The sequence below is a fragment of the Anomaloglossus baeobatrachus genome, chromosome 1, assembly GCF_048569485.1.
Source record: "Anomaloglossus baeobatrachus isolate aAnoBae1 chromosome 1, aAnoBae1.hap1, whole genome shotgun sequence".
Taxonomy (NCBI): Eukaryota; Metazoa; Chordata; class Amphibia; order Anura; family Aromobatidae; genus Anomaloglossus; species Anomaloglossus baeobatrachus.
In genome coordinates this window covers 558,690,062-558,711,092 of record NC_134353.1, presented here as the reverse complement: position 1 = coordinate 558,711,092, position 21,031 = coordinate 558,690,062, and positions in this window count along the sequence as shown.

Sequence of the window (21,031 nt, the reverse complement as noted above, 5' to 3'; positions counted from 1 at the left end):
TCAAAATAGCCATGTGACCAGTCACGTGGCTATTATTTCATTGGCTACAGACTGGTCACATGACTATGACACGTCATTTAGGACCTGCGAGTGCATCTCTCCGGTACACGGTGCACATTTGTGTATCGCCGTGTACCGGCGATATGCTCTAGCACACGGTCGACTCCCCGTTCCGTTAGGGACCGGCTGACACAGCCGGTCATTAACGGAGATCACCGTTGCCATAGCAACGCAGTTAGCGGTGACGTCACCGCTAACCACGGCTCCGGGAGCACCGTTGCTATTGGTAACACGTCTGTCAGCGTTACCGCTGTTACCGCTAGCAGCACTGATCACTCACGGAGTGAAGGCTGCACGCTGCTTCCCGATTGTAGTGAGGATTGTAGTGAGGATGAGGTGCCCCAGCCCATGATGGGCTGGTGCACCTCATCCTCACTACAATCATCACTACTACTACTACACTAGTGAGGATTGTAGTGAGGATGAGGTGCCCCAGCCCATGATGGGCTGGTGCACCTCATCCTCACTACAATCGTCACTACTACTACACTAGTGAGGATTGTAGTGAGAATGAGGTGCCCCAGCCCATCAAGTAATGGGCTGGGGCACCTCATCCTCACTACAATCCTCACTACAATCCTGAAGTGCAGTTTCTTCAAATTCATTTAAAGGCACTTGGAACGCTGAAATTGCTGCTTATAATTTAAGCCTCTATTAAAAACCTCTTATCAGCGCTGGTTTATTGGGGTTTATTGGGCTGACAGGGGGTAATAAAGATGGAGTCTCTAATGTGTCTGTGTATTTATTTCTATTAAAGTATTTTTTCTCTGTGTGGTGTCTTTTTTTTAACCCTTTATTGGAGATTCTTAATGGCCGGGTCAAACATGCCTGACATTAAGAATCTCTGGCTTAATACTGGCTAGTAAAACAAAGCCAGTATTAACTCATGATTACCCAACAAGCCACCCGGCTCCAGGGCTGTTGGAAGAGTTGGATACAGCGCCAGATGATGGCGCTTCTATGAGAGCGCCATTTTCTGGCACGGCTGCGGACTGAAATTCGTAGCAGAGGCGCCCAGAAACCTCAGGCTAACCTGTGCTGCGGATTCCAATCCCCAGCTGCCTAGTTGTACCCGGCTGGACACAAAAATGGAGCGAAGCCCACGTCATTTGTTTTTTAATTATTTCATGAAATAAGTGAAATAATTAAAAAAAAAAGGGCTTCCCTATATATTTGGTTCCCAGCCGGGTACAAATAGGCAACTGGGGGTTGGAGGCAGCCCGTGGCTGCATGCTGTACCTGGCTAGCATACAAAAATATGGCGAAGCCCACGTCATTTTTTTGGTGGGCAAAAAACTTCTGCATACAGTCCTGGATGGAGTATGCTGAGCCTTGTAGTTCTGCAGCTGCTGTCTGCTCTTCTCCATACAGACACACAGCAGCTGCAGAACTACAAGGCTCAGCATACTCCATCCAGGACTGTATGCAGAAGTTTCCTGGTAGATGGCTGCATTGACTTTGGTCTTGATAAAACACAGTGGACCTACACCAACAGATGACATGTCTCCCCAAACCATCACTGATTGTGGAAACTTCACACTAGACCTCAAGCAGCTTGGATTTTGGCCTCTCCACTCTTCCTCCAGACTCTGGGACCTTGATTTGCAAATGAAATGCAAAATTTACTTTCATCTGAAAACAAAACCTCAGACCACTGATCAACAGTCCAGTTCTTTTTCTCCTGGGCCCAGGTAAGACGCTTCTAGCATTGTCTATTGGTCAAAAGTGGCTTCACACAAGAATGTGACAGTTGTAGCCTATGCCCTGGACACATCTGTATGTGGTGGCTCTTGAAGAACTGACTCCAGCAGCAGTCTAAGCTTTGTGAATCTTCTACAAATTTTTAAATGGCTTTTTCTTGACAATCCTATCAAGGCTACGGTAATCCTAGTTGCTTGTGCACCTTTTTCTACCACACTATTTCCTTCCACTCAAAGTTCCATTAATATGCTTGGATGCAGCACTCTGTAAAAAAAAAGCTTCTTTATCAATGACCATTTGTGGCTTACCCTCCTTGTGGAGTCTGTCAATGGCTGCCTTCTGTACATCTGTCAAGTCAGAAATCTTCCCCACAATTGTGTAGCCTACTGATCTAGACTAAAGGGGGCTTTACACGCTACGATATCGTTAATGTTTGGTCGCCGGGGTCAAATTGTTAGTGACGCACATCCGGCGTCATTAACGATATCGCAGCGTGTAATACTTACCAGCGACCTTAGGCGACCTCAAAAATGGTGAAAATCGTTCACCATGGAGAGGTCGTCCCAAAGTCAAAAATCGGTAAGGGTTGTTTAACGTTGTGGTTCATCGCTCATGCGGCAGCACACATCGCTATGTGTGACACCGCATGAGCGAGGAACGTCTCCTTACCTGCCGCCGGCCCCAATGAGGAAGGAAGGAGGTGGGTGGGATGTTACGTCCTGCTCATCTCCGCCCCTCTGCTTTGATTGGCCGGCCGCTTAGTGACGTTGCGGTGACGTCGCTGTGATGCCGAACGTCCCTCCCCCTTGAAGGAGGGATTGTTTGGCAGTCACAGCGACGCCGCCGACCAGGTATGTGTGACGCTGCGTAGCGATAATGTTCACTACGTCAGCGATCACAAACAATCGCATGCGCGACGGGGGCGGGTACTTACACGGTCGCTATCGCTAGAAATTGCTAGTGATATCGCTACCGTGTAAAGCCCCCTTAAGGGACCATTTTAAATGCTACGGAAGCCTTTGCATCTGTTTTGTAGTAATTATTCTAAGATTCTGAGATAATGACTTTTGGGTTTTCATTTCTATTAAATACATTTGGTGTATTTATTTCTATTAAAGTATTTTTTCTCTGTGTGGTGTCTTTTTTTTAACCCTTTATTGGAGATTCTTAATGGCCGGGTCAAACGTGCCTGACATTAAGAATCTCTGGCTTAATACTGGCTAGTAAAACAAAGCCAGTATTAACTCATGATTACCCAACAAGCCACCCGGCTCCAGGGCTGTTGGAAGAGTTGGATACAGCACCAGATGATGGCGCTTCTATGAGAGCGCCATTTTCTGGGACGGCTGCGGACTGAAATTCGCAGCAGAGGCGCCCAGAAACCTCAGGCTAACCTGTGCTGCGGATTCCAATCCCCAGCTGCCTAGTTGTACCCGGCTGGACACAAAAATGGGGCGAAGCCCACGTCATTTGTTTTTTAATTATTTCATGAAATAAGTGAAATAATTAAAAAAAAAAGGGCTTCCCTATATTTTTGGTTCCCAGCCGGGTACAAATAGGCAACTGGGGGTTGGAGGCAGCCCGTGGCTGCCTGCTGTACCTGGCAAGCATACAAAAATATGGCGAAGCCCACGTCATTTTTTTGGTGGGCAAAAAACTTCTGCATACAGTCCTGGATGGAGTATGCTGAGCCTTGTAGTTCTGCAGCTGCTGTCTGCTCTTCTCCATACAGACACACAGCAGCTGCAGAACTACAAGGCTCAGCATACTCAGCATACTCCATCTAGGACTGTATGCAGAAGTTTTTTGCTGAAAAAATTATGTGGGCTTCGCCATATTTTTGTATGCTAGCCAGGTACAGCAGGCAGGTACGGCTGCCCCCAACCCCCAGTTGCCTATTTGTACCCGGCTGGGAACCAAAAATAAAGGGAAGCCCTTTTTTTATTATTTCATGTATTTCATGAAATAATTAGAAAACAATTGACGTAGGCTTCGCTCCATTTTTGTGTCCAGCCAGGTACATCTAGGCAGCTGGGAATTGGAATACGCAGCACAGGTTGGCCTGAGCTTTCTGGGCCCCACTGCTGTGAATTGCAGTCTGCAGCCGCCTCAGAAAATGGCACTTTCATAGAAGCGCCATCTTCTGGCGCTGTACCCAACTCTTCCAGCACCTGCCTGCTATACCTGGCTAGCATACAAAAATATGGCAAAGCTCACGTCCTTTTTTTGTAGTTTTTTGGCCAAAAAATTAAAAAATGCTTCCCTGGATTTTCCATTGCCAGTGAAGGTAACACCAAGCAGTGGGGGTTAGCAGCCAGTAGCTGCTTGGATTACTCTTAGCTAGCAATACAAAAAATGCAGCGGGAGCCCATATATATTTTTTTTAATTATTTATTTAAATAACTAAAAACAAAATGGGCTTCCCTGTATTTTGATTGCTGGACATCACAGTGCTGTAAAAATAAAACTTTAAAAAAAATGACATAGCGCTCCGCGGTATTTTTGATTCTCAGTGCAGATAAAGCAGACAGCTATGGGTTGCCACCCCCATCTGCCTGTCGTTACCTTGGTTGGCAATCAAAATACAGGGAAGCCCATTAATTTTTTCTATTTAAAAAATAGTTAAAAAAAAATGACGTTGGGTCCCCCCATTTTTGATAGCCAGCTAGGGTAAAGCAGACGTCTTTAGCCTGAAAACCACAGCTGGCAGCTTTACCGTGGTTGGGGATCCAATGTGGAGGTCCCCCAGGCTCTTTTTTTATAATTATTTTATAAATATTAATAATTACACAAAAAAAGTAGGGTCCCCTCCAAATTGGATCACCAGCCAAGGTAAAGCGGACAGCTGTGGTCTGGTATTCACAGGGTGGGAAGGTCCATAGTTATTGGGCCTTCACAGCCTAAAAATAGCAGGCCGCAGGCACCCCAGACGTGGCGCATCCACTAGATGCGCCAATCCTGGCGCTTCACCCCAGCTCATCACGTGCCCTGGTGCAGTGGCAAACGGGGTAATAAATCGGGTTGATACTAGCTGTAAAGTCACCTGACATCAAGCCCAGCAGTTTGTGATGTCATGGCGTCTATTAGATACCCAACATCATAAACTGTCAGTACTAACAAAAACAAAAAATCGACAAAAGAAATTTATTTGAAAAAACAGTCCCCAAAACATTTCCTCTTTCACCAATTTATTGTAAGAAAAAAAATAAAGGGATCCCACGACGACTCTGGACCGTCTAGAATATGGGGGGGAGACACTCATGGAACGTATCCCCCATTTTCTAGGAGTGCGGACCCTTCATGTGAGGAGTGTGGGTGCAATGAATCTGCACTCACTCTCCCCGGGTCCACAGCAGCAGAGTCCATGTCGTAATGGTTGCTACCAAAGCTGCAATGCCCTGCTCATGAGGTAAGGGCATGCCTAATCAGGAGAACTACTGTAGAGGAAGCTCTGCTCACTGGTATATAGGTGCTCAGAGGTAATAATAGATAAAATTAGTGAGTAACCTCGGCACTCTAAATCTCCCAGACTAAGTCAGTAAGTCACAACGGATAGTAATGCAAAATCACTCTTTATTGGTCCGTATTAAGAAAAAAAAATTTTTCATAAGCATATATGTTTTTGTCCAAAACAAGTTACAAATGACGTTTCGGCCTGAGCCTTCGTCAGATTGGACTTATCTGCATGCAATCATGAAAAATGACAATAATCAGTATCACATAAGAGTGAGAGAACAATAACATAAACTCGAACAATGTAGAGGTACAATTGGGATGCAGCAAAAAAAATTGCAACACAGCAAGAAATGAAACACATGATACAAATGTCATAATACAGTACAAGGACAATATAGTAATGACAAATATGGGGTCAGAGTAGGCTTAGACAGCTCTGGTACGAAAGAGATGTCAATCATAAAGTAACATGTGCAGTAGGTGTAGAGCTACACTATGCATGGCAGAGCTAATGGGTAGACCGACCATAGAAAAAGAACGGAGAAAAAGTGGAGAAAAAGTGAAGAAAAAGTGGAGAAAAAATGGAGAAAAAATGGAGAAAAAGTACAGAAAAAGTGGAGAAAAAATGGAGAAAAAGTGGAGAAAAAATGGAGAAAAAGTGGAGAAAAAATGGAGAAAAAAATGGAGTAAAAGTGGAGAAAAAGTGGAGAAAAAGTGGAGAAAAAATGGAGAAAAAGTGGAGAAAAAGTGGAGAAAAAATGGAGAAAAAGTGGAGAAAAAGTGGAGAAAAAGTGGAGAAAAAATGGAGAAAAAATGGAGAAAAAGTGGAGAAAAAGTGGAGAAAAAGTGGAGAAAAAGTGGAGAAAAAATGGAGAAAAAGTGGAGAAAAAATGGAGAAAAAGTGAAGGAAAAAATGGAGAAAAAATGGAGAAAAAGTGGAGAAAAAATGGAGAAAAAGTGGAGAAAAAGTGGAGAAAAAGTGGAGAAAAAGTGGAGAAAAAATGGAGAAAAAGTGGAGAAAAAGTGGAGAAAAAATGGAGAAAAAGTGGAGAAAAAATGGAGAAAAAATGGAGAAAAAGTGGAGAAAAAGTGGAGAAAAAATGGAGAAAAAGTGGAGAAAAAGTGGAGAAAAAGTGGAGAAAAAGTGGAGAAAAAATGGAGAAAAAGTGGAGAAAAAATGGAGAAAAAGTGGAGAAAAAATGGAGAAAAAATGGAGAAAAAGTGGAGAAAAAGTGGAGAAAAAGTGGAGAAAAAATGGAGAAAAAGTGGAGAAAAAGTGGAGAAAAAGTGGAGAAAAAATGGAGAAAAAGTGGAGAAAAAGTGGAGAAAAAATGGAGAAAAAATGGAGAAAAAGTGGAGAAAAAGTGGAGAAAAAGTGGAGAAAAAATGGAGAAAAAGTGGAGAAAAAGTGGAGAAAAAGTGGAGAAAAAGTGGAGAAAAAGTGGAGAAAAAGTGGAGAAAAAATGGAGAAAAAGTGGAGAAAAAATAGAGAAAAAGTGGAGAAAAAGTGGAGAAAAAGTGGAGAAAACGTGGAGAAAAAATGGAGAAAAAGTGGAGAAAAAGTGGAGAAAAAGTGGAGAAGTGGAGAAGTGGAGAAGAAGTGGAGAAGAAGTGGAGAAGTGGAGAAGAAGTGTTTGTTCATGCCAGATGGGAGATAAATAATTTTTTACCGGCGCTGTCATTTACTGTAACGTGATCATCGGTGTACCTGTGATCACTTGAGCGGGGACCGGAAAAAACGTCCTGAAACCCTGGAGATTTTCTGACGCTGGGGGGCGTTATTCACTTATTTCTGCCTGCTGTTTATAAACGGCAGATCAGAATAAGGTTACATTAACACGACCAATCCATTTTTGTGGTCTGCAAAAAACAGTCCGTTTTTTTTCACGGGTGCATCCGTGTGGCATCCGTTTCCGTTCCGTAGACGGTCCGTATGTCATCTGTTTGTCATCCGTGTGCCTTCCGTTTTTTTTGTGTACTGCAAAAAAACTGAATGAGGGTAAATGCATAAATTTACCCAGGATCCATAGCTTCATCCTACATGAGGCGGTCACATGTTCACTCCAGTGCCATTTTCTACTGCTTTTCACAGCGTAGAGCGTTCTGGTGATTTTCCTGTGCTTGTGCACTTCATATCAGTCTTTTCTGTCATTATAATGGCAGAAAGACACATAATGTCCCACTCTCCTGCATTTTGTAATTTTGCACCCTTTGGTGCCTTTCATGTGGCACTAAGGGGTGCTTAGCTTTGTATTTAGCCAAAAAAATGAAAAAAAAAATGACGTAGGGTTCCCCCTAGTTTTGTAGCCAGCTAGGGTAAAGCAGACGGCTGCAGCCTGCAGACCACAGCTGGCAACCTCACCTTGGCTGGTAATCCAAAACTGAGGGCACCCCACGCTGTTATTTTAAATTAAATAAATAATTAAAAAAAAAAACACGTAGGGTCCCCCCAAAATTGGATCACCAGCCAAGGTAAAGCAGACAGCTGGGGTCTGATATTCTCAGACTAAGGAGGTCCATGGTTATTGGACTCTCCCCAGCCTAAAAATAGGCCGCAGCCGCCCCAGAAGTGGCGCATCCATTAGATGCGCCAATCCTGGTGCTTCGCCCCAGCTCATCCCGCGCCCTGGTGCGGTGGCAAACGGGGTAATATAAGGGGTTAATACCAGATGTGTAATTATCACCTGGCATCAAGCCCTGGGGTTGGTGAGGTCAGGCGTCTATCAGATACCCGACATCACCAACCCAGTCAGTAATAAAAAAAAAAATAGACGACAAACACATTTTTATTTGAAAAAACACTCCCCAAAACATTCCCTCTTTAACCAATTTATTAGAAAGAAAAACAAATCCAGGTCTGGTGTAATCCAAGGGGTTGCCATGACGATCCACACTGTCCCAGTCAATGAAGAGCAGGATGTTCCCCATTGGCTGAGAGAGCAATGCAGTGACCTGAGCTAACATCAATGGGTCAGCCCAGGTCACTGCAGGGGATGACAAGTGCTGCTGTCAGCGAGGTACATTACCTGCGCTGATCTCCTGCACTGCTGACAGCCCCTGTCACTGAGTTCAATTACCGGCGCCTTCACACCAAGTATCGCGAGAGGCCCGTGACGTCACCGCTAGTCAGTCTCGGGTCGGAAGCGAGAGAAGGTGATGTGACAAGCGGCGGCCATGGAGGACAGTGACAGCGCTGAGGTCGGGATGGCGGGACTTCATCACCGCAGGTAAGCCGAGCGGGACCATGTGTGCAGAGTGTGTGTGCAGAGTGTGTGTGTGTGTGTGTGTTTGTATGTATGTGTACATGCCGCGGGCAGGAGGGGGCGGAGCGAGCTGAGCGGGGAAGTGTGGGCTTCCTGCACGTAACTAGGATAAACATCGGGTTACTAACCAAAGCGCTTTGGTTGGATACCCGATGTTTATCTTGGTTACCAGCTTCTGGCAGGCTGCCAGCAATGGCTCCTGCACACTGTAGCTGTAAAAAGCCCTGCTTTTTGCTGCTAGAACCGTTCTTGAACGTATCTAGAACTATCGAGCTTTTGCAAAAAGCTCGAGTTCTAGTTCGATCTCGAACAGCCCCCAAAATCACTCGAGCCTAGAACTGGAGAACCTCGAACCTAGAACCGCGCTCAACTCTAGTGATGAGGCAGTGGGGTCATTGGAGACTATAGGCATTTCTGAACAGATGAGCTTTCAAGTTTTGTTTGAAGCTTGCAAGTGTTTCAGATAATCTGATGTGTTGAGGCAGCGAATTCCAGAAGACATGGGATATTAGGGAGAAGTCTTGGAGGCAGTTGGATAAGGAGCGAATTACTTTAGAGGAGAGAAGAAGATCTTGGGAGGACCAGAGATTTCTTGTTGGAGTGCATCAGGAGATTTTAAAAAATGACATTGGATCCCCTCTATTTTTGACCACCAACCATGGTAAAGCTGACAGCTGAGGGTTGCAGCCTGCAGCTGCTGGTTATAAAAAAATAGGCTGGACTGCACATTTTTATTTATTTACTTATTCCCTAGCTTTATTTGTTTGCAGGTCAATTGCCCCCATTTTGCTCCCTTTTGGAGCCCTCTAGCCTCTACTATGACCATTTCACAGCATACAAGTTTGGATCTCCATTGATGTATTGTAGTGCTGGTCATGTTATTCCCTGTGTCTGCATGATGAAATAAAGACGTGATTCTTTGCCTGAAAGAGCTGGACATCCTTTCTTTTTACATTATACCGGGCCGTGGCAGTGCCTGTCCGCGCTCCAGGACGGAATCGGGATTGAGCCTTTGTACGGTGAGCTGATTCACACAATTGAGGATGTATATGAGGTTCGTCATCCGGGGTCAAGTGCGGGACAAGTCCGAGTTCCAACCAAACTTTTATTTAAAGTCTGGCCTGACCTGATGAACTCCAATTTCCATGGATCCACTTATCTCTAGTCCTTATAGTGATGAGCAAGCTCTGCCAAGCTCGGGTGCTCGGTACCCATAAAGAACATTTGTATGTTCGGATTGCCGTGATTTCAGAGGCCGAATATAATGGAAGTCAATGGGGTATTGGAATATTTTTCCTAATGATTTGTTTAACAAAAATGCTTGAGATCCCCATTGACTTTATTATACTCGGGTACTTGAGTCACGCCTATCCAAGCAACCAATTCTTCGTTATGAGTACGGAGCACCCGAGCATGGTAGTGCTCACTCATCCCTGGTCATTATTAAAGCTGCTAATTGCAGAAGTTTGAACTATATACCGTATCTTACAAACAGCAAACAGTATGCATGAAAATGTGCATGCCTTCTAAATCTAACAGATTACTTAAATGGAAGTGTACTTTTGTCAAACTTTGCATAAATGAATAGTCCGGATTATTCCTTTCTCACTTATCAGACACTTCTTACTCTCCCCTCTGTCTCCTGAACTCCTCATTAATTGTGAAAAAGCAGCTCAAATCCAGCTGACTTAGATGAGATGACCTGCAAGAGTCGTTTGACACGACCCATTGTGGTCTATGGAGAGAGTAGACTGGAGAAGTGAGCTGCAGGGAAGGGAACAGAAAATGGATGACAGAACATGGTTCAGAGCTCTCTCTCACATCTGAGGTTGTTTCAAATCAACACAGCTCATCTTTGTGGCATAATGTCCTCCATGTTGCTGCATATTCCCTCTGAGAGCTTCAAACTGAGTGAAGAGTAAAGCGGGCTTTACACGCTGCGACATCACTAGCATCAGCTAGCGATGTCGAGCACGATAGCACCCTCCCCCATCGATATTGTGTGATCGCTGCTGTAGCGTACATTATTGCTATGTCAGCGTCACACACACATACCTGTACAGCGACGTCGCTATGACCACAGAACAATACCTCCCTCAAGGGGGCAGTGCATTTGGCATCATAGCGATGTGAGCGGAGATGAGTGGGACGTAATATCCCGCTCACCTTCTTCCTTCCGCATTGCCGGTGGATGGAGATAAGGAGATGTTCGTCGCTCCTGCGGTGTCACACATAGCTATGTGTGCTGCCGCAGGAACAACGAACAGCATCGCTAATAAGCAATTAACGATTTTTTGATTCAGGACGACCTCTCCGTGGCGAACGATTTTGGCCACTTTTGCGATCGACTAAGGTCGCTCGTACGTGTCACATGCTGCGATGTCGTTAACGTTGCAGGATGTGGGTCACAAACACCGTGACCCCGACGATAATACATTAACGATATTGTAGCGTGTAAAGCCCGCTTAAGCTTCGCCTTTTCTGTGCTGTGATATCAGTGAGAGACATTTCTGCTGCATTTTCTCCTCCCCCATCTATTAGTGGATTGCAAGTTACAGATAAAGCATGGAAAAGGGAAAACTAGTGAGAATGTAGGATAGAAGACACATAATGGCCAGAAATTGTGTTATTCCTCATGCACACGCAGTACATCTTATTCTGAATAATTACTTGAAAACAGTTACCCTTAGAAGAATTTGTTACCTCATATAATCACAAATATATTACATATTATATTAAATAAAGTTAATGATGTAAGATTACAGATTTTGGGTAATATATAAAGCCTCTTCAGCAAGGAAGAGGACCTGAACTCTATCGCCACCTATTGGATGTAGCAAGCCTAAAACTCCATATGAACCCTTTAAATAGCCTTTCCATATGACTTAGGGCATGAAGCCAAAGAAAAAAAATCCATTTGCAGAAACGTGTTTTGGGGTCTTTGCCCCTTCTCAGTGCAAAGCTGATGATCTTATTTGGCTAGGTGAGAGGTCCCTGACTGTAGCGCTTTCAGACTGCAAAGCCATGTACTCCTCTGGGAATTTAAATATGCAAATAGCATCTTTTGAGAAGACGAGGACTCGAACTTTATTGCCATCTTTTGGATGTGGCAATAAAAAAAAAAAAAATAGATTCTTTAATGCTACAATAAACAGAACTAGTATGATTAAGATACGTGGATTACGGAAGAAATTTTTCCATAACATGCCTCATGAGGTTTTGCCTTCCTCTAGATTGACATGTTAGGACAAGGTTAACCTTAAAAACCAGAAAACTATATTGCCAGGTAAATTGTGCTGCAATCGTAGAGTGCTACATAAACAGTGCTGCCACTTAAGACTGACCACAAAAAGGAGTTCAAGTGCTTCAAAGTACACTTAAATACAATAAAGCAGAATTCCACTCTTCAAATGAATAATAATAATAATAATAATAATAACAATAATAATAATAATAGTAGTATTTTGTAACTACCTTCAGTAGCCAATGCCTATTCTATAACCCAAGTAGGTTCAATAGTTACGGGTGGCTGTGTTAGTGTTTTGCAGTACCATAAGCACATTATTTATAAGCACTGTAATAATAAAGTGGGTTAGCTTTAGACTCTGCAAGTCCTTTGCTCTCAAAAATGTTCTACAATAATTTGCAAGGCTAAAATTAACTACGGTAATATGTATACACATCAGGTGATGGCAGATATCGAGTCCTGATATTCTTGCATTGATCATTTAGACAGTTTGGTGGCTGCTGAATTCTTCTTGAGAATGAGTAATATTGAAGGGGCACTTTGTGATTTAGTCCTGGAACTTTTACGATATGTGTAGACCCATAACTTTTTTACATTCAGGGAAAGGTAATATCTACAGCAATGGGGGGACTAAAATGGGGGCAGCGTGTGCGCCATCCTTTGCAAACCTTTTTTTAAGTTTTTGGGAGTGGGAGGTCTTCCGGGGTGGTGCTCAGACAGACCTAGAAATAGACAGATGGGGAAAGAAACAGAGAGATAGAGACAGACAAAAAAAGAGACAGACAGAGACAGTTAGATAGAGAAAGAGACAGACAGGGACAGAGACAGACAGGGAAAGAGACAGACCTGGAAAGAGACAGACGGAGCACATTACTTGGCCAATTTAGTTAAATCTGTGTGGAATATCTGTGGTGTTGAAATATATGTTGTGAAAGGCTTCTATTAGCTTAGTTTTTGCCTTTTAATGATTACATTTCTATCTATTTGCTTTGTGGTTTTTGTGTGCAGAATAAATTTTTGTTAATACATTCTATTTTGTTAACAACAGTTATTAACCCGGGTCCAGCCACAGCTTAGACTCCGAAGCTTCTCATAAAAAAGGATAAAGTGGCGAGTCCCATAATTAAAATCTTCATCTTTATTCAGCAAATTTTTAAAACATCATGATGGTTGAATTATAGTCTCAATATGTTTCAGGCAAGCATGCCCTTAGTCACTGAGATACAAAATCACTATAACCCAAGGTTTAAAAGCACTAATTCAACAACCAATGATCATATAGACATCTGTTAGCAATAATTACACATATGAAGATCATTTACATAATCACGTAACTCCAAGAATTTCTTCAAATGAATCAATAGAGATACAATGTGTAATTCCTATAGTTCATTCCCTTAGGGTATTTTGTATCCAATTTTATAATCCAATATAATTCTCTCAATAAATGTTTTTTTCGTACATCTCCTCCTCTAACCTGAGCATCCATTTTCTCTATACCATAAAATGTAAAGTTGTGTAACTCACCATTATGCTTCTCCACAAAATGTTTACATGCACCTGAATATCCAGAATTTTTATTTTTAATATTGGTAATGTGTTCCGCTATCCGTTTTTCTATTTTTCCTATTGTACAACCAATATATTTAATTTCAAATTCTTTGCACTATATGCAATAAACCACAAAATTCGTGTTGAAATTAATACATTTTTTATATCCATATTCGTGTCAATTTTTTTTGTTTGTAAAACATATTGGCATACATTACACTTCGGGCATGAGCATTTATAGAAGCCCTTGCAACTTAACCATGTCTTTTTATTTTTCTGTGGCACATATAAACTCGGTGAAAAAATCGCACCTAATGTTTTTGCCCTTCTTGGGACACATGTAAATCCTTTACTGAGTATTTTATTCAAATGTTGGTCTTGATATAGAATTGGGATATATTTCTGTATAATTTTTTTACGTCAAAAAACTGACAACTATAGGGAGTACTGAAAAACTACATTAATATTGGATTTATTATATTTACTCGATCTCATGTTTTTGTCTAATTCCATGCTTTTTTCTCTATTATTCCTAGTATTTTTTTCAATTACTTTTTTAATGGCTACATCCACCTGTCTTTTCCAATATCCCCTTTCCAAAAGTCTCATTTTTGCTATCCCACTTTGTTTTTTAAACCAGATTTTGTTTGAACAATTTCTATAGATTCTATTCACCTCTCCATATGGTATAGAATTAATGGCATGTCCTGGATGGCAGCTATCTGCTCTTAGGGTTGTGTTCCCACTAAAAAGTTTCCTATAGTTGCGGGTATTGATTTTATGTGTTTCCTGATTGCCCATTAGGTAGAGATCCAAAAACTGACTTGGTTTTGTGGTTCAGTATATGTATATTTTAGATTGATACCATTCGTATTGATGTATTTGATAAGTAGTGGGATTCTCTCCAGTTCTCCCACCCATATTATTAGTATGTCATCCAAATATCTTAAATATAGATCTATATATTCTATAAATGTTTTTTTTTTCAGAGAAAATCGAGTTCTCTTCCCCCCAGGACATAAAAAGAATAGCCAATGAAGGCGAAAAACACGAGCCCATTGGCCAGCCCTCAATTTGCATATAATATTATAACCCTATCTATTACCCCAATTTTTCATGGATTACCGAAAACCCATAAAAATGAGTTCCCTTTACCATTGTGCCCCATTATATCCAGTATTTCATCGCTAAATGAAAATCTAAGTAAATGGGTAGATTCTCATCTACAAACTCTGATTCCCAGAACCCCCAGATATTTGAAAGACACCTCAGCGGTAATAGATTATATGAAACAAACTAAATGGTCTGAAAATCTAGATTTCTATCTTGTGATGTTATAAACCTGTTTTCTTCTTTCCCCCATGAATTAGCAGTTTCGGCTATATATTATCACCTACAGAAATACAGTGGATATACTGATGAAACAAAGGAAATACTTATCTGCAGTATAGAGTATTTATTCAAATATAATTTCGTCACGTTTAATGAGGAATATTATATGCAAATTGAGGGCTGCCCGATGGGTTCGTGTTTTTCGCCTTCATTGACTATTCTTTTTATGTCCTGGTGGGAAGAGAATTCGACTTTCTCTGAAAAAACCCATTTATAGAAGATATAGATCTATATTTAAGATATTTGGATGACATACTAAAAATATGGGTGGGGGAACTGGAGAGAATCCCACTATTTATCAAATATAGCAATATGAATGGTATCAATCTAAAATTTACATATACTGAACCAAAAAACCAAGTCAGTTTTTTAGATATATATTAAATTGGCAATCAGGAAACAAATAACATCAATTACTGCAACTATAGGAAACTGATTAGTGGTAACACAACCGTAAGAGCAGATAGCTGCCATCCAGAACATACCATTAATTCTATACCATATGGAGAGATGAATAGAATCTATAGAAATTGTTCAAACAAAATCTGGTTTAAAGAACAAAGTGGGATAGCAAAAATGAGACTTTTGGAAAGGGGATATAAGAAAAGACAGGTGTATGTAGCAATTAAAAAGTAATTGAAAAAAATACTATGAATAATAGAGAAAAAAACATGGAATTAGACAAAAAAACGAGTTCCAGTAAATATAATAAATCCAATATTAATGTAGTTTTCAGTACTCCCTATAGTTGTCAGTTTTATGTCATAAAAAAAATTATACAGAAATATATCCCAATTCTATATCAAGACCAACATTTGAATAAAATACTCAGTAAAGGATTTACCTAGGTCTCTAAACATCATGACATCACTCTATTACATCATATCATGCATTGCCAGGATGTGCGGGACAGGAAACCATAATTGAGTGTACCATGTAGTTGACAATTTAGGGATGGGGGGATTGCCACTACTTTGTATGAAAAGCTTTATTTTCAGCTTTTTCCCTTCATGTCTCTGGAGATTCAATGATGTTATTATTTTGTTACTCTGGATTTGTATAGTAATTTTATTAGAACAATAAGTTTTTTTTTAAATACTCCATGTTAAGTTTAAGAAGCCAAAATATGATTAAGCCATTGGTAAACAACAAGTATAATGGCTATATTATTTAATATAAGGGTAAAGGGCAACGCCCAAGAAAACAAAATGTTTTATATTGATATCCTTAAATAAGATAGGAATCCTAAATTTAAGACTAATGGTATAGAAGGCGACTAATGGTATGGAAGGCTGAAACACATTGGCTGCACTGTTTAATATACAGTAAGAACATTATCATATTTTTTTCAATAATATTCTATTTTACAGGGACTGTTCTGTTATATAAATATATAGTTATTGATATACAGTTAGGTCCAGAAATATTTGGACAGTGACACAATTTTCGCGAGTTGGGCTCTGCATGCCACCACATTGGATTTGAAATGAAACCTCTACAACAGAATTCAAGTGCAGATTGTAACGTTTAATTTGAAGGTTTGAACAAAAATATCTGATAGAAATTGTAGGAATTGTACACATTTCTTTACAAACACTCCACATTTTAGGAGGTCAAAAGTAATTGGACAAATAAACCAAACCCAAACAAAATATTTTTATTTTCAATATTTTGTTACAAATCCTTTGGAGGCAATCACTGCCTTAAGTCTGGAACCCATGGACATCACCAAACGCTGGGTTTCCTCCTTCTTAATGCTTTGCCAGGCCTTTACAGCCGCAGCCTTCAGGTCTTGCTTGTTTGTGGGTCTTTCCGTCTTAAGTCTGGATTTGAGCAAGTGAAATGCATGCTCAATTGGGTTAAGATCTGGTGATTGACTTGGCCATTGCAGAATGTTCCACTTTTTTGCACTCATGAACTCCTGGGTAGCTTTGGCTGTATGCTTGGGGTCATTGTCCATCTGTACTATGAAGCGCCGTCCGATCAACTTTGCGGCATTTGGCTGAATCTGGGCTGAAAGTATATCCCGGTACACTTCAGAATTCATCCAGCTACTCTTGTCTGCTGTTATGTCATCAATAAACACAAGTGACCCAGTGCCATTGAAAGCCATGCATGCCCATGCCATCACGTTGCCTCCACCATGTTTTACAGAGGATGTGGTGTGCCTTCGATCATGTGCCGTTCCCTTTCTTCTCCAAACTTTTTTCTTCCCATCATTCTGGTACAGGTTGATCTTGGTCTCATCTGTCCATAGAATACTTTTCCAGAACTGAGCTGGCTTCATGAGGTGTTTTTCAGCAAATTTAACTCTGGCCTGTCTATTTTTGGAATTGATGAATGGTTTGCATCTAGATGTGAACCCTTTGTATTTACTTTCATGGAGTCTTCTCTTTACTGTTGACTTAGAAACAGATACACCTACTTCACTGAGAGTGTTCTGGACTTCAGTTGATGTTGTGAACGGGTTCTTCTTCACCAAAAAAAGTATGCGGCGATCATCCACCACTGTTGTCATCCGTGGATGCCCAGGCCTTTTTGAGTTCCCAAGCTCACCAGTCAATTCCTTTTTCTCAGAATGTACCCGACTGTTGATTTTGCTACTCCAAGCATGTCTGCTATCTCTCTGATGGATTTTTTCTTTTTTTTCAGCCTCAGGATGTTCTGCTTCACCTCAATTGAGAGTTCCTTAGACCGCATGTTGTCTGGTCACAGCAACAGCTTCCAAATGCAAAACCACACACCTGTAATCAACCCCAGACCTTTTAACTACTTCATTGATTACAGGTTAACGAGGGAGATGCCTTCAGAGTTAATTGCAGCCCTTAGAGTCCCTTGTCTAATTACTTTTGGTCCCTTGAAAAAGAGGAGGCTATGCATTCAATAGCTATGATTCCTAAACCCTTTCTCCGATTTGGATGTGAAAACTGTCATATTGCAGCTGGGAGTGTGCACTTTCAGCCCATATTATATATATATAATTGTATTTCTGAACATGTTTTTGTAAACAGCTAAAATAACAAAACTTGTGTCACTGTCCAAATATTTCTGGCCCTGACTGTAAGTATATTGTGAAATAAAAAAAGAATGATCAAGCATAGTGCAATAGATTGTTGGAATAATTTTTTTGTAACATAATTTGTGATTTACCCAATTAAAAGTCTATTAATTTTATTCTATCTGGTTTGCACTTAGTTGGGCCATAATTTGTTTTACACAGGTCACTGACTCAAAATAATAGAAAACTCCGACACTCAATTGTTTGTGTGAAAAAAAATGTTTTTATTATTTATTGCTTGACAGTCAAACGTTTCGGCTTAGGCCTTCTTCAGTGACTCAAGCTAATATATTGAGTGACAGAGTTTTTCTATTATATTGACAACATTTTCTCCTTAACACCGTCGATTCGGTGAGCTGAGCCATATCCCTCTACATACTGTCCCAAAACACACTAATCTGTTGAGGAGCTAGTTCATAAACAGGAGAGTGATTGATAATATTTTATGAGTCCACTACTCGAAGACCTTTGACCAGTCGACCAATTAAAACAATAGAGATTGCTTAGGATGATTTAGACTGAAGAATATTTTGATTTATTTTTAGCATTTTTGTCATTTTAAAATAAATATTACTACATTTTTTTTCAGAATGCTTAGCCTAAAAGATAATTTAATCAATTTCTTACTCAAAGGTCCTCCTTACACTCATGTTATTTAAATGTCATCTTTTACATGTCCAGCTTAAACATGGTCAAAATAATTTTTAATATAATTGTTAAAGCAAACTGTTACAGGGGGCTGTCTGATAATAAAACCTAAAGGAATGTCAGACAGTCAGGGTCCACCGTGCAAAGACTCTGCTGCAGACTATGGCAGAGGATAAGGGGTATATAAGTGTGCCACTGTAAAAAATAATAGCACAAGTGCAGAGTGCAATACCTCTGTTAAACTCACAGAGGAATATAATTAGAAAATAAAGCAATTTCTCCCTTACTTGGAAGGTGTGTGGAATGGTCTCTGTTAAAGATCACAAAGACAAAAGCAGTGAGTGTGAAATGGCACCTACCTAGGTCCGTTCCTCTAGTGGTGCCAGGAGACGGACAGCAGCGTAAGCCGCACAAAGCTCCTACCTGCGTTCGCTCCACTAGTGTGCGAGGACACGAACCGCTAGATATGGCACCTGCCTAGGTCCGCTCTTCTAGTGGTGCAAAAGAGACGGACAGCAGCGTAAGCCGCACAAAGCTCCTACCTGCGTTCGCTCCACTAGTGTGCGAGGACACGAACCACTAGATATGGCACCTGCCTAGGTCCGCTCTTCTAGTGATGCAAAAGAGATGGACAGCAGCATAAGCCGCACAAAGCTCCTACCTCTGTTCGCTCCCCTAGTGTGCGAGGATACGAACAACTGCCAGACGCAGTATAAGGAACGTTACCCTAGCGGCAACATCCACCTACAAGTAGAATCACAAGGCCCAGCCGGACCATGTGCCTCAGGCACCTGCCTATGTCTGCTCCACTAAGAGGTAAGGATACGGACTGCAGCCGAAGCTGTAAGGTATAAGAACGCTACCCTGCCGGTAGCGCTCACCTAACATAGACAGAGAGATGCCTAGAGGGACGTGCACAGGGCGTCTACCCTCATGCATGAACCAAGAGGACTGAGCGCCGGGCGGCGTGCGCCATGGTCTTATATAGACTCTGTGCCTCATCCAAGATGGAGGACACCAGAGCCAATCCGCTGCCAGAATGACAGCAATGACATCACGCTGGCCTATCACCGAGCAAAGCGTCACAAGCACATGACCAGCGACCAATCGGCATAGAAGGTGTCAGAGACATGTGACCTCGTGTCAGTGATGATGTCACCCGCACATGTGCAATGGCTCCAAGATAGGACTTAGTCTCCAGCGCTTGCACATGTGCAGTAGCAAGAAATCCGGACATAGTCTCCAGAGCCACAGCAACTGTAACAGAAACCTGTCAACAGATTTGGTGACTATAAGCTGCAGCAACCACCAGTGGACTCTTATATACAGCATTCTTACATGCTGTATATAAGAGCCCAGGACTCTGTGTAGAACATAAAAAAAACTTTATAATACTTACCTAAATGGTCGGTGCGGGGCAGATGGGTCGGATGGGCGTCTCCGTTCTCCAATACCAGTGCCTCCTCTTTCAGCCATCTTTGTCCTCCGTCTTCTGAAGCTAGTGTGGATGACGTATCCTACGTCATTCACACAAGCTGACACTAGGGTCCTGCGCAGGTGCACTTTGATCTGTGCTGAGCAGCGCAGATCAAAGTATTGTAGTGTGCACGCTTACTTCTAATGTTGAGCAGCTGTCAGTCAGACCGGGGGTGTGATTACCGCCGCCGCTCTCCATACACAGTACGGTACCTATACCCATGCGTTGTTTCCATGACTGAAACCTGAATGCTGCTTGAAGGAATAAAGTTAATTTTCTCCCATCAGTGAGGCTTAAGGGAAATGACCATGCAGGTTTCAAATGCTATTAACCTGCAGATTAATGTCATATCTGCAGGTTAATAGAGGTTTTACACGTGACAGGTTCCCTTTTACTCTGTATTGTTAGGTTCACCTGGTAAAGTGAATTCAGAAAGACTCAGTTCACTTTGACCACACTAATCCAGGGTTAAAGATAGCAGCAACCTGGAGGACATGGGCAACAGCCAGGACTTGGACACAGTGGAAACCACAGAACCAGGAAAGCAACTGCAAGTCCAGAGTAGCACTCAAAGGAAGGCTACTAAACTACACAAACATAGCAAGAGTGAATGCACAATATGAACAGTCTGTTGTTTTTGTCATTTGAGTTTTGAACTGCAAAGCTGAGTTTTTGCCCAAATTTCTGACACAAAAAGGCACCTTTTTGAACTACAAAGTGCGTTCAAGAAAACCAAATTCCCATAGACTTTGCTTGAAAAGCAGAACACATCCATTTTGGCATTAAACCCTGCAGTTGAAAAAGCAGCAAAAAAGCAGGTAAAAAGCAGGTAAAAAGCAAAGTGTGTGCTTGCCCTAAGACACACCAGGTAACTTGTAAAATCCAACGATGAGCACAGCAAAGAGCGTCAGCCATAAAAGAAGAAAGCAGAGTCCACACTAGCCACTAATATTTGCTTTGCAGTACATTCTGCCCATTAGTGTTGTACTCCTCCACGCAGTATATTTTAGATTTTTGAAAAACACTCTCTAGCAAAAAAAAAAATATAGTCACTTAAATTAGTGAGATGATACTTTTTTCCTTTTTATACAGTAGTTCTGAGTTTTATTTAACACTGTTTCAGGAACTTTATGTAACAGGCCGCTGATGAATAAAATGTTTTTTCTCTTTTTATTCAT